The sequence below is a fragment of the Artemia franciscana genome, chromosome 15 (assembly GCF_032884065.1).
Source record: "Artemia franciscana chromosome 15, ASM3288406v1, whole genome shotgun sequence".
NCBI lineage: Eukaryota > Metazoa > Arthropoda > Branchiopoda > Anostraca > Artemiidae > Artemia > Artemia franciscana.
Genome location: NC_088877.1, coordinates 26,345,412 through 26,358,991, shown reverse-complemented (window position 1 = coordinate 26,358,991; position 13,580 = coordinate 26,345,412). Strand labels below are relative to the sequence as shown.

At 34.7% G+C, this 13,580-nt stretch overlaps 1 protein-coding gene across 1 annotated transcript in view; it reads left to right on the top strand.

Moving 5' to 3' along the window:
- Nucleotides 1–3,089: 3,089 nt before the first annotated feature.
- The window catches only part of LOC136036255 (uncharacterized), a 358,105-nt gene continuing 347,614 nt past the window's right edge, over nucleotides 3,090–13,580 (top strand). The window contains exon 1 of the mRNA XM_065718380.1: nucleotides 3,090–3,205. The gene's annotated coding sequence lies outside the window, so the exon portion shown is untranslated. The remainder of the gene's footprint in view (nucleotides 3,206–13,580) is intronic.

Sequence of the window (13,580 nt, the reverse complement as noted above, 5' to 3'; positions counted from 1 at the left end):
CGAATCGGGGAAACGACTGTTATCAAGTCAATTTGTGCAGGACCGTGACACACTTACCGATTTGTATCGTCCTAGCAGGCCCAGAAGCACTGAACTCGCCAAAGCACTGGAAATAACCCCCCGACCCCCACTCCCCCAAAGAGAGCGGATCCATTCCAATTATGTCAATCACGTATCTAGAACTTGTGCTTATTCTTTCCATCAAGTTTACAACCCTCTATGTCCCCGGATTCGATTCGAATTGAAAAAGGAGCATCTGAGACATAGGATCTTTCTAAATATCAAGTTTTATTAAGATCCGATCGCCCATTCGTCAGATAAAGATGCCTCAATTTTCATGTTTTCCAAGATCTCCGGTTTCCCCCTCCGACTCCCCCCAATTTTACCCGATCTGGTCGGGATTTAAAATGAGAGCCCTGAAGTACAAGATCCTTCTAAATATCAAATTTTGTTAAGACCTTATCACATGTTCGTAAGTTACAAATACCTCATAGTTTTTTAGTTTTTCTGAAATACCCCCCCCCCCAACTCGCCCAAAGAAAGTGTATCCGGTCCAGTTATGTCAGTCACGTATCTTGGACTTGTGCTTATTCTTCCCACCAAGTTTCATCCGATTTCTCTACTCTAGGCGTTTTCCAAGATTTCCGGTCCCCCCATTTCCCCCCAATGACACTGGATCTGGTCGGAATTTAAATAAGTCATCTGAGTTGCGAGGTCCTTCCAAGTATGAAATTTCATTAAGATCCGATCACTCCTTCATAAGTTAAAAATACCTAATTTTCTCTAATTTTCCAGAACTATCCCTTCTCCCCAACTCCTCCAAATAGAGCGGATCCGTTCTGGCTTGTCGATCCCGTATCTAGGACTCGTGGATATTTTCCCACCAATTTTCATCCCGATCCCTCCACTCTAAGCGTTTTCCAAGATTTTAGGCTTCCCCCTCCAATTCCCCCAATATCACCGGATCTGGTCTGGATTTAAAACAAAAGCTCTGAGACACGATATCCTGCTAAATATCAAATTTCATTAAAATTTGATCACCCGTTCGTAAGTTAAAGATACCTCATTTTTTCTAATTTTTTTGAATTAACCGTCCCCTACTCCCCCTCCCCTCAGATGGTCAAATCGAGGAAAGGAGTATTTCTAATTTAATCTGATCTGGTCCCTGATACGCCTGCCAAATTTCATCGTTCTAGCTTATCTGGAAGTGCCTAAACTAGCGAAATCGGGACAGACAGACCGACAAACCGACAGAATTTGCGTTCACCATATGTGACTTGGTAAATACTAAGTGCCATAAAAACTAAACAAAGTATTACTACCTCTTAAAGCTACCTTTAAACCATTATTTTTTAAAGTAAGTAACTCAGACCTGGAACTAGGATTAAATAAAAAAACAAGTTTTTTTAAATGAAAGTAAGGAGCAACATTAAAACTTAAAACGAACAGAAATTACTCAGTATATCAAAGGGGCTTTTCCTCCTCAACGCCTCGCTCTTTACGCTAAAGTTTGACTCTTTCTCTCAACTCTATTTTTAAAACAGTAAGAAACTTACGTTTTAAGTTTTAGTGTTGCTCCTTACTTTCATCTAAAAAAACTTGTTCTTTTTATTTAATTTCTGGACGTTTTTGAATTAATGCGTGTTTTGATCTTGGCTCTCCGCACATTAATAATTAAAACTAAATTTGCATATTAATTACTGCAATTAATCGGAAGATTTTGAGAAAAAAGGAGCGGAGGAGGAGGCCTAGTTGCCCTCCAAGTTTTTGATTACTTAAAAAAGCAACTAGAACTTTTAATTTTTTACAAACGTTTTCATTGGGAAAAAATATACGTAACTTACGAATATACATAACTTACATAACGAACTTCTATATTCGTATGTTTTTATTGCGTATATGAGGGGGTTCAACCCTCGTCGATACCTCGCTCTTTACCCTAAAGCTTAGATTTTGTCCCAATTCCGTAAGAATGACCTCTGAATCACAAAGGCCGTAGAATAAATAGTTGAAATTACTAAAAATACTTTAGCGTAAAGAGTGAGGTATAACGAGGAGGTAAACCTCTCATATGCGTAATAATTTTTGTTCGTTTCAAGTTTTAATGCTGCTCCTTACTTTCAGTAGAAAAAACTTTTCATATTTATTTTTTCATTGTTTTTTCAAATAATGCTAGAAAATCCTGCGCCCCCTTCATTGAAATTTTCTTCCCCCATTAGAAGTTTCTCCATGGTAATATCCTCCCACGTAACCCCCTCCCCTCAAATCTCCCCCCTAAACCAAAAAATCCCCCTGAAAACGTCTGTACACTTCCTAGTAACCATTACTATATGTAAACACAGGTCAAAGTTTGTAACTTGCAGCCCCTCCCACGGGGACTGTGGGGGAGTAAGTCGTCCCTAAAGACATAGTTATTAGGTTTTTCGACTATGGTGAATAAAATGGCTATCTCCGAATTTTGATTCGCTCACTTTTTGGAAAAAATTAGCGTGGGAGGGGGCCTAGGTGCCCTCCAATTTTTTGGTCACTTAAAAGGGGCCCTAGAACTTTTGATTTCCGTTAGAATGAGCCCTCTCGTGACATTCTAGGACTACTCAGATGATCCGATCCCCTGAAAAAAAAAAAAAAAAACACGCATCCGTGATCTGTCTTCTGGCAAAAAATGCGAAATTCCACATTTTTGTAGATATGAGCTTGAAACTTCTACAATGAGGTTCTCTGATACGCTGAATCTGATGGTGTGATTTTCGTTAAGATTGTATGACTTTTAGGGGATGTTTCCCCTATTTTCCAAAATGAGGCAAAGTTTCTCAGGCTCGTAACTTTTGATGGGTATAACTGATCTTGATGAAACTTATATATATTTAAAATCAGCATTAAAATGCGATTCCTTTGATGTAACTATTGGTATCAAAATTCCATAGTTTAGAGTTTCGGTTACTATTGAGCCGGGTCGCTCCTTACTACAGTTCGTTACCACGAACTGTTTGAAAACTTCTGAATTAAGAAACGTAATTAAGCTTAAATGTTTTTTTTTTTCTCTGGAAAAGTGCTATGCGCTTTCTCCTCTTTCCCTGTTCCAGGGAAGTATACTTGAGCTGTCAGTATAGTTTGTCGGAGAAATTCCACTGTGTCAAATTATTTTTTTGCTTAGGACAAGCTATGTTTGATATTTAGACAGGAATAACAAACAGTTAAAGTAATAGTAAGTATTCAACGTAAAACATTTTTTCTATAATAGGTACATATTCGTTTGAGTTTCTGTTTAAGCGTACAAAGGCTTTACGTATCTTAGGTCCAAAGCTTTAAAATGTTACATTTAATTATAGGCATAGATTAAACTATTTCTAACTGAAATGTCACTTCTTCTACTATTTCAGAACCCTACTCCCCCTCCCCTGCACCAATGAAACCTACCAGAGATCTAAATCAATGCTCAGGGCTGTAGCAATAGATAGCTCTTTGGGGAGGGGGGTAGTTTAACTCGCTTATCAGGACTTGGGTTTATGCTTGTTTTTTCTTTGCGTGTTTGTCTAGGGGTGAAACGAGTTAATCGGGGAAAGAGTATTGACTCTCTTTGTTCTTCCTAGCTGCCTCCAGAGTTTCTTTATAAATAGTTTCAACGTAGTGAAAATTGATAAGACCCCAGTTTTTTTTCTGTTTCTTAAGAAAGTCCCCTGAGGACCAAAAAAAGGAAGATCATTTTTTCTGCTTCCTGCAGAAAAAATGATCGTAGGGAGCTGGATAAAAGTTAATTTGATCGTAATTATAAGTTCTAGTGCTTGGTTATTGAGTTATTTAGAGATTATGGTTATGAGATTTGAGTTATTTAGAGATTATTTAGTGAATGCACGGAAATAATTGAATGTCAATAAAAGGAGACGCTATAGCGTTACATCTTCTAGTTGTCCTTTGATACCTTTTGACTCTTAAAAAAAAGAACTAGAAGTTTCAATTTCCGATCGAAACAGTGTCCTCCAAAGTTAATACGACCACCTCTTCCACAAAAACCTTATATGTTAACAATGGGCAACTTGCATAAGTTGCAACCCTTACCCCGGGGTCTATGGAGGATTTTTCAACCCCTATAATAGGTAATAGCTATTTGAATTTAGGACTATTTTGAACCAACTGGCTATTTTTGCAATGCCAATCCCTGTATAAACATACAATCTGTATGACTGTAGTGCCTTATAAAGGTTAATTAAACATTTTGTAAATAGTTGGCATGTTACATCTGGCTGAAATTTGTACCATCCTGTAGGTTTTCAATCATTAGGATTTGGAGGCCAAAATCCTCGCTAATGGGGCTTCGCATCTTCAAACACCCTCTGTCAGACCTCGCTGAACCCCATATTTTGACTGTTATACCTCTTTCGACACATAATAATTTCGGAATTGGGGGGGGGGGGTACAGATTAACTTTATTTATCATTTGAATTTCTATCTATTCTAAGTTTCATTTATTCATTCACAATAGTAACAGTATATTTTGAGCTTGAGTTTATTACTGCTCGAATATGTTTTTTGAAAAACTTTTGAAGGATTTTCCAAATTAATTTTGATAAAAAGGCCAGTCTTGAAGAATATTTAAGAACAATATTTTTGGTGGTACGTTTCAACTACTTTTATTAGAAATATAGCGTAACCAACTACCTATTTTGATTAATAAGGAATCAAAATTGTAGAATAACTGGTTAATTTTTGTTTTATCTTTAAGACTTATTTTTTACTTAACATTTCATAGACTAGGGTATTTCCAATCTCTTCATTCCTGAAGAATAATAGCCTAGAGGATGTTTTTGTCATTTTTTTTAATGTGTGTGGGAATGTTTAAGAATTAATTTTTAGAAATATTCACTATTAAGATTTTATATTTCAATTACCAAAAGTAAAGACAAAATACACTAGATTGCCAAAGTTACAATAATTTTGTAAGAATTTCTGCCCAACAGAGATAATTTTCAAGTTTCCTGAATCTCAGCCGCGAACCACGTCTAATGACACTTCATATATACTTGAGTATCTATTAAATCTAATCTTTATTTCTTGCCGTCAACATCTTATGCCAAATTTCGCTCAGTCTTGAATTAAAAAATATATAAATCTTGATTATTGTCGGTTTTATATCATCACTGCCAATTTATTTACTATATAACTTACACAGATTAGCATATGCAAGTCAATGATTAATGCCAGGCTACACTGGTCTAGTGTTAAAATGTTGGCTACATACTGGCTATAATCCTCCTTAGTTATTATTTATCCAGCGTTACAAGCTGGGGAGGAAATAATCTCTCCCAATCTCATTAAAATAAGTAGCAGCATGGCCACCTTTGAGCTAAATAGCTAGCAATGGGAGAGGCTTAAGACACAAATCAACACTGATTCTGAAGTTAGTTTATGTTGATAGCCGAGTTGGGACTTGTTTTTGGGCTTAGTCACAACTTAGCTCGCTGTTGTAGCGAGTCAGGACTTACTTCATTTTTGTGTCGAGTCAGTCTCTAGCCTGGGTTTACTATAGTTTATTATAAAATTTATACTTATTTACAGGATGTATTTTATATTTCATACTATAAAATAGCTTTTTTTTATTAAGAAATAGAGTACGGGTGAGCGTTTTTTTTTAAAAATAAGCATCGATTGGGAGTTTTTTCCAAGTATGGTATGCAGTTTGCAGCTTCACTATCTGGACTAACTATCTAGATAACTAGATAACTGAGACAACTAGATAACTATCTGGATAACTAGGTTACAGCTATCGCTGCAACCACGATCATGATATAATTTGCCTGCTTTTTTTATTTTAACAAATTCTCTTTATGTGCAACCTTTCATCCCCTTTGATCAGCACCATCTTATATTTTCTCATCTTATTTAAAGCAGAGAAATAATTTGCTTGGTATTTTGAGTAATGCATTAGCTTGTTTCCAACGTGTTTGAAGAAATTACACATTTTGATCAGCACCATCTTATATTTTCTCATCTTATTCAAAGCAGCAAAATATTTTGAAGATAATTTGATTTTACATGTTTCCATGTTATTTCAAGTAACAGTGGATTTTAAGCAGCACTAAGACATATTTCATTTTTGAAGCTGCTAAATAATTTGATGAAAATGTCTAATATTTTGAATAATATATTTGCTTATTCACACCTTATTTCGAGAAACAATACATTTCGAGCAACACCATCGCATATTTCTTGATATTATTTCAAGACACAATGACAGTTTGAGCAGCACTATCACATATTTTCTTAGCTTATTTCAAGCAGCAAAACGTTTTGAAGAAAATATTTGGTATTTTGAATATCGTGTTGGCGTATTTCCATCTTATTTCAAGAAACAGTAGATTTTAAGCAACATCATCGAAAATTTCCACATCTTATTTCAAACATCAAAGTATTTTGAAGAAAATATTTGACATTTTAAATAATGCATTTGCTTATTTCCATCCTAAATGAAGAAACAATATATTTTGAGCAACACTATCGTATATTTTCTCATCTTAAATAAAGCAGCAAAACATTTTGAAGAAAATATATGGTATTTTAAATGATGCATTTGTATATTTACATCTCATTTTAAGAAACAATGGGTTTTTAAGCAACACTAACGCATATTTCATTTTTCTAAAGTAAAAAAAAAAATCACCACCATCATACATACATAATTTTAATTTCATACTCAAAAACTTTCTTACTGATTTTTACTGAATAAAAATACAAACGAAAGTGTATTTTCAGTTCGATATACAAATGCTCATATTATTTCCTTAAAATCTTAATATTTTTTGATTTATTAAAGTAATAAAAGTGAAAATATTTAATTTTTTCAGTAAAGTGCAAATTATGCTCAGACCTTGAGAAGGTATAGCGGTTGTGTACCCTAGTCATGTATATTTCCGCTCATTTTGAGCTTGACTCTGTTATTTATTGTAATTTCTGTTCGTTTTGAAATTCATTTATTTATTGATGCTGATTTGTGGTAGTCTTACGCTTAGTTAATTATTTGATTCTATTCGGTTCAATTTTGGTTTAAAAGAGTTCTTTACTTTTACTTGAGAAACTTATTTTGCGGAAAAAGTTTTCTCTTAATTATTTTTGTTTGTTTTATATTTATACAGTCTTTTTAAAGGAAACTAAATTGGAATGCTGTAGAACCTCCAATCACTTTTGGCTCTTTAAAAAGGCACTAGAACTTTCAATTTCCAATCAAATTAGCTCTCCGCTGCTATTAGCAGCAGCGCTGCCTACGATATTGTTTATATGCCCTTTTAATGAAGGCTTGCAAACAGTTTTTTTCGTTTAATCAAAAAACCCTATACGTTCCCAATAAGTTTCAACTTATTGCTCTTAGTGACTTCAAGCAAGTAACTAAAGAAGTAGTATTAAAATTACACATAGTGTCTTCTGGCTAGTTCAAAATCTACTAGAATTTATCCTGAAAGGTCTAACTTATTAACGTAGGCTTTTATTGTGGTATTGCTTTGCCACTCTTTATACAATCTACATGATCATAGTTCATTTTGATTTAGTTCAACACCTTCGTAAACATTGCTTAGAAGCATCATCTTAATACACTTAGCTTGTGTGGTAGCAAAAGTTGTAGGGGCAGAAGTAGCATTAGTAGCAGTATGCATATATCATATGTTCCTTTTTTTTAACACCCCCTTCAACAACCGATGTTTCAACTTATTACACAATTAACTCTTAAGATACGCTCTTTTGACAGTGTAAGTGCCCATAAATTGTGGTGCCATAGAGAGTACTGAAGTAAGTTCATTAGCATAACAGGTTACTATCAATACTATAGGGCCAAAGACACCATAATTAACAAACTTAGAAGAACATACCATTAGAACAAGTTCTAGCTAAGAGGGACAACCGCCCCTACAAACCAGTAAATTTTTACTATATTTAAGCTTGGTCTCACAGATAGAAAATTATTAGCATTCATGTAACACTTGAATAGTCGTAATGAACAGAAAAATTGGAGAAAAGGCTTTTTCTGTAAGTACAGAAATTGGAAAAAAGGTTTTTTCTGTAAGTACTTGTCAAATTCATAACGAAATAGATCTATAACATTTACCTTTTATAGTTTTATCCTTTAGGAAATATCTGATTTTTTATAGTAATAAATATAGGTTCGCTATCCTTTACTTCATACTTCAACAGACAACGAGTGTAAACTGATGTCTTTTTTGTATTTAGCTTTATTGAACTGTAATCTTTTATCTTATGACCCCATCGAAAGGGCTGAATTTTAAATTGATGCTTAACATGGAGACAGATAAATATAGTGTATTATGAGAATGATATAATTTAACGATGCTATTTTAAAAGTGAAATACTATTAAAGTCGTTGTTTACGCTTTTAATATCTTGATTGGAAGTTTTTCTTAATAGAATTCTAAGTCACATTAAAGTCGAACCGCCCTTTTCATAAGTTTTAAGACCTTCTATGTTTACTAGCTAATATTATAACAGGGCCTTTGAAAGCATCCATGATTGTGCCCCCAAGTTCCCATCTCCAAGCGTCCCCAATGCTCCTTCCCCCAATTTTTTCCTAATGGAGTCTTAAGATTTAGGCCTTATAAAAATTTTTATAATTTCTAGAAGGCTTTTTTATGTTATTTTATAAGCCCTGTCGTTTATGAATAGAGAAATTGAGTTCCTACAAAGCAGGCACATAGTCTTGTGCAAAAGCAGCCTTACATATTTGAAAACCGAACCAATATAATGCAAATAACGTTCATAAGGAACGTACATGGGTACGTTCCTTCATTCCACCCTATTCAGAGCTCCTAGCGTCTTCAAATTTTTTCATATGATATATTCTTTTTGTTTTGCACCAGGTGGATTGTCAAGTGAATATGATCGGAAACCCTACTGCTATACATCATGTATATCGTATATACTCTGTTTCCTGTAGCCTAGAAAATTGGCTATTAGCCTTTGTTACTTTTCAGAAAATACTATTGGATAATTTACTTAGCGAAATGCGTGGTCTGTCTTAGTAAAGTCGTTAGTATGCCGAACTGAATAAGGAATGATAACTTGTTTGAGTCTCCCTGGGTCCAATTGTTTTGTTTGGGGCGATGGGTTTGTGGTATTTTTCTGTAAGGTAATCCAAATGTCCACCTGCTTTCAAATAGGAAGGGTATTTAGGGGGGAAACGTAGCAAATGCTGGTGGAAGATTTTATAGGCTCAGGTCAAGAGATAGGACTTTCGAGCCGAGATTTTCAAGGGTTATGGATTGTGAAAGGAGAACTGCAAAATTTGGGTTGGGGGATATGGAGGGATATTTAAGTGGGGGTTAGATACATTTTTTTTAAATATTGATAAATATTACTTTCTTTCTGTGCATTCTACTTTTTTTCAACTACATAGGCAGTAGTAAAACATAAATGACTGTTAAAACCATATTTATAATTTTAGACCAATGCAGATTGTTCACTATCAAAATTATTCCAGAACAATCAGAATAGTGGAACTTGAGACATCACGAAGAATAAATCTCATAGTCAATGTTGGGGAAGATAGGGGTGAGATACTGCCCTCCAGACTGTAGATCCTGCAGTTATGGATACTCTTATCAACATAATTGAGAATATCCCCAGCCCAAGAAACTCTACGATGCAAGAACAACCCATTATAGTTCCACAAGTCACTTATGAATTCATTCAAATATTTCTGAATAAATCTCATAATGTTTTTTAAAGAGTCTGATTTATATACAATATGCACTAATCACTCAACTTCATTGAATATTGAAACAACAAGCTCATTTCACGCTAATGCTCCTACTAATGTGTTGACTGGTAACAAAAATGATATCATTGAGTCGTTTCTGAGTGATTCGGTTAATTCTTTTGAACAATTCGATTTGGATACGATGTGTACTAATCATACCCCTCCAAATAAAAAGGACAGTGCGATGTATCGAACCCGCAAACATCGAGTTCTTCAATTATTAGTCTTAACTTCACTGCTGGAAGGAAACCTGCAAGATACTTTCAAAAGATATAAAAAAAACATCAAGTAATATATTTGGGCAATTTACGGAAGTTTGCTTTGCTTAAGTAAGCTTTTAATATTAAAGTATTCTAACATTGTTTTTAAATTCTGTATCTTAATGAATATGTATATATGTATTTAAAAATTATTTTCTTATAATTCAATTTGCATGTTCATGACAGAATTCATACAATCAAGAACTCAATGCCTGTATATTCCTTTGTTGGTAGAAGGGATCATATCATGCTTACGTTTATACAAGAGAATAAATTTAGATAGTTGATAAATTCCGTGTTTTAGAAGCAGGCTGAGTGCCAGAAATGTAATAAAACCACTTTTGAAGACACAAAAATCACACAAAGACAAACATAGAGATGAGCAAATCGCCTTTCAGACACATAGGCATACACAGAGAGAAAAACGCATAAAAATACAACGAGTCAGACCCACACACACAAACGCACACACACACAGACAGATACACATAGACAGACAAAAATACAAGCAAACCGTCACTCAGACACATAGGCTTGCAGAGAGATAGAAAAAAACACATACAAAAACACCGATTCAGACACAGAGACAAGCAAACAGTCGCTCAGACACAAATGCATACAGAGAGACAGACACGAATAAAAGCCAAGTCAGATACAGACACAAAAACTTACACACACACACACCAATTTTCAGACACATAGGTATACAGAGAGAGAGAGAAAAACGGACAAAAACACACCGAGCCCGACACACACACACGCACAAATATACACACATATACACACACAGAAATAAAGACAAGAAAACCGTCACTCAGACACATAGGCTTAGAGAGAGATAGAAAAAAACACATAAAAAACACCGAGTAAGACACAGAGACAAGCAAACAGTCCCTCAGACACATATGCATACAGAATGAGAGAAACTAATAAATTAACTCGAGTCAGATACACACACAAACGCACACACACACACGCACAGACAGAGACAAAGACAAGCAAACCGTCATTCAGGTACAAAGGTATATAGGGAGAGAGAAAAAAAATACATACAAATGTGCAAAGTCAGACACAAAGAAACAAAATGACAGACACAGAGACATGCCAACAGACGCTCAGTCACACAGGCACGGTGTGGGGGGGGGGAGAGACAAAACAAGAATCATTCAGACACACAATAACACAAAGAGAGACACTAAGACAAAAAAACGCCTTTAAGACACATAAGCATACAGAGACAGAGAGAAAAAAACAACAACAAACACACCTAGTCAGACACGGAGATAAGCAAACAGTCACTCAGACACATACACATACAGAAAGACAGAGAAAAGCATACAAAGAAGCCAATTCAGATTCACACGCACTCACACACGTAAATAGACAGAGACAAAGACAAACAAATCGTCACTGAGACATTTAGGGATACAGGGAGACACATAAATTTTTTTACAAGCATGCAGAGTCAGACACACGAAACACAAAGACAGATACAGAGACATACAAAAAGACGCTTAGTCACACAGGCACGGGGGGAGGGGAAGACAAAAAACACACACGCAACGTCAGTGTTCAATGCAACGATAACTTCATCATGTGAACACACTCTCATTGAATACATAATCTTCACTTCATTCAGATAATACGTATGCGTTTATCCTTCCAGTGCACAATTAATATTGATCAAAAACACACAATAAACTAACTGCTTTCGATGACCAACCACAGACTACCACGGAGTCAGCCGCATAAAAAACGAAAACTTTCAGTGAGTTTTACATTTAAAAACCTAGATGGCGACACTTTTCAACTGCCTCAAGTATGGCCATCCTTTCAGCTCTAGTTAAAGATGGCAGAACAACTGTATATTAAGCTAGGTTAAATTGATTTAACTGCTTTCAAGTTAGGGTCACTTAGGTTCACTTAGCGTGGCCCACCATGCTACAGACAAATATTTGAACAATAAGACAAGCAATAATGGAGATAAACCAATAGTTTAGGATTAGGCCCAATTTCTTGGTTATGGTTCTGGTAACACTTCAGCCGTTGACAGATCCTATCGCTATCTTTCTGGTATTAGCATTCAAAATTGCAAAGGGAAAAAGAAATGCCCACTACTGCACTAAAGTTACAATGCATATCTTTTCTATATGCCGAAACTGCAAACTATTTAAAAATAATGTCTTAATAGACAGTGAAATTGAAAGGAAACTGAAAATGGGATTGGCAGACAGTATAACAACGAGGTACTAAGATAAATTGAGGAAAAAAAGCAAACAAAGCGCGTATAGCACTATTACTATCATTGATTGTATTCCAACAAACATATTCAATGAATTCCAATAATGTCAATGATGAAATGCGTTATGTAATTGTAGCTGAAACTATGTTAAAAGTCTTATATGATCCCAAAATGGAATAAGTGTCATGTCAAGAAAAAACATATTGAAGTATTCTATGAAGTGGATTCAAAGCATTCATTTTTATTTTTATTATGCTATTCTACACATCTTTATTGAAAAAAATTATGTGTTACTTTGTTATATTTTCATTATTTTTAGAGTGCGCTAGAAACTCCAACGTTTAGAATGTTGCATTGAAAATTTGAAAAAACATCCACTTGTTTTCATTTTGTAGTAGTCTTTTTTTAATTCCTTTGAAGTATTTTGTATTATTGCTTAAACATACTCCTTAGCCTAGCTCCAATGAATATCTAAGAGCAAATTAATAAGAAAAAGGGGAAGATTTACTGCATATATATAAAAGCAAAAAGTTTCTCATAAGTATTATCAGTAACGAAAATTTGCATAGATTGATGAGTGGTAGTTCTTCTAGAAAGGACGATGATGAATTCTTGTGTGCGCTATTTTTTTTACGAATTTTCTCTTTTATTTCTCAATGAATATGACGAATTTCTGCAGGTAGACTCTGTTTTTCTTGATTTTTATTTTTCTCTTCGTTATCCCCTTCTAACATACCATGCCCCCTCTTCCGAGGATATCTTTGTGTTTTTGAGTTTTATGGATTGGCAAGGACGCTCCATCTTCCACTAGTTTCTTACTTGACCATCCTAAAATTGAGCCTCTGCCCATTCCAGCTAATTTTATTTCATGCAATCTTTTCCTTATCTCTTCCCAATTCATTTCATTGATTCCAATATCCATATGCTCTAGATTGATTACATTAGACTCCTAAGAATTGGTGAAATTATGATAACTGCCGTTAAAAATGTTACATTTGCAGTAAAAAGATATTTCTATTTCAATATTTTCATCCATCACAGGTTTGTTTGAAACTACCAATGCGATTTCTTCTGGTAATAGGTCTAAAACTAAAGACAGTTCAAACTTAAATATGTTTATTGCTTAAAGTTCACTATCACACATCTGCAAAACGGGGTCCTATTATATATCACACTTTTTACTGTTTCGATGCACATATCATGATCCGATATGTTCCTTGGTATCCATCTGGAATTTCAGCATTAAAACACACTGTATTTATATTCATTTATCTCAGACTCCTGGTGTAATTGGGAGGGATACACCTAGAGCAGGGCTGCA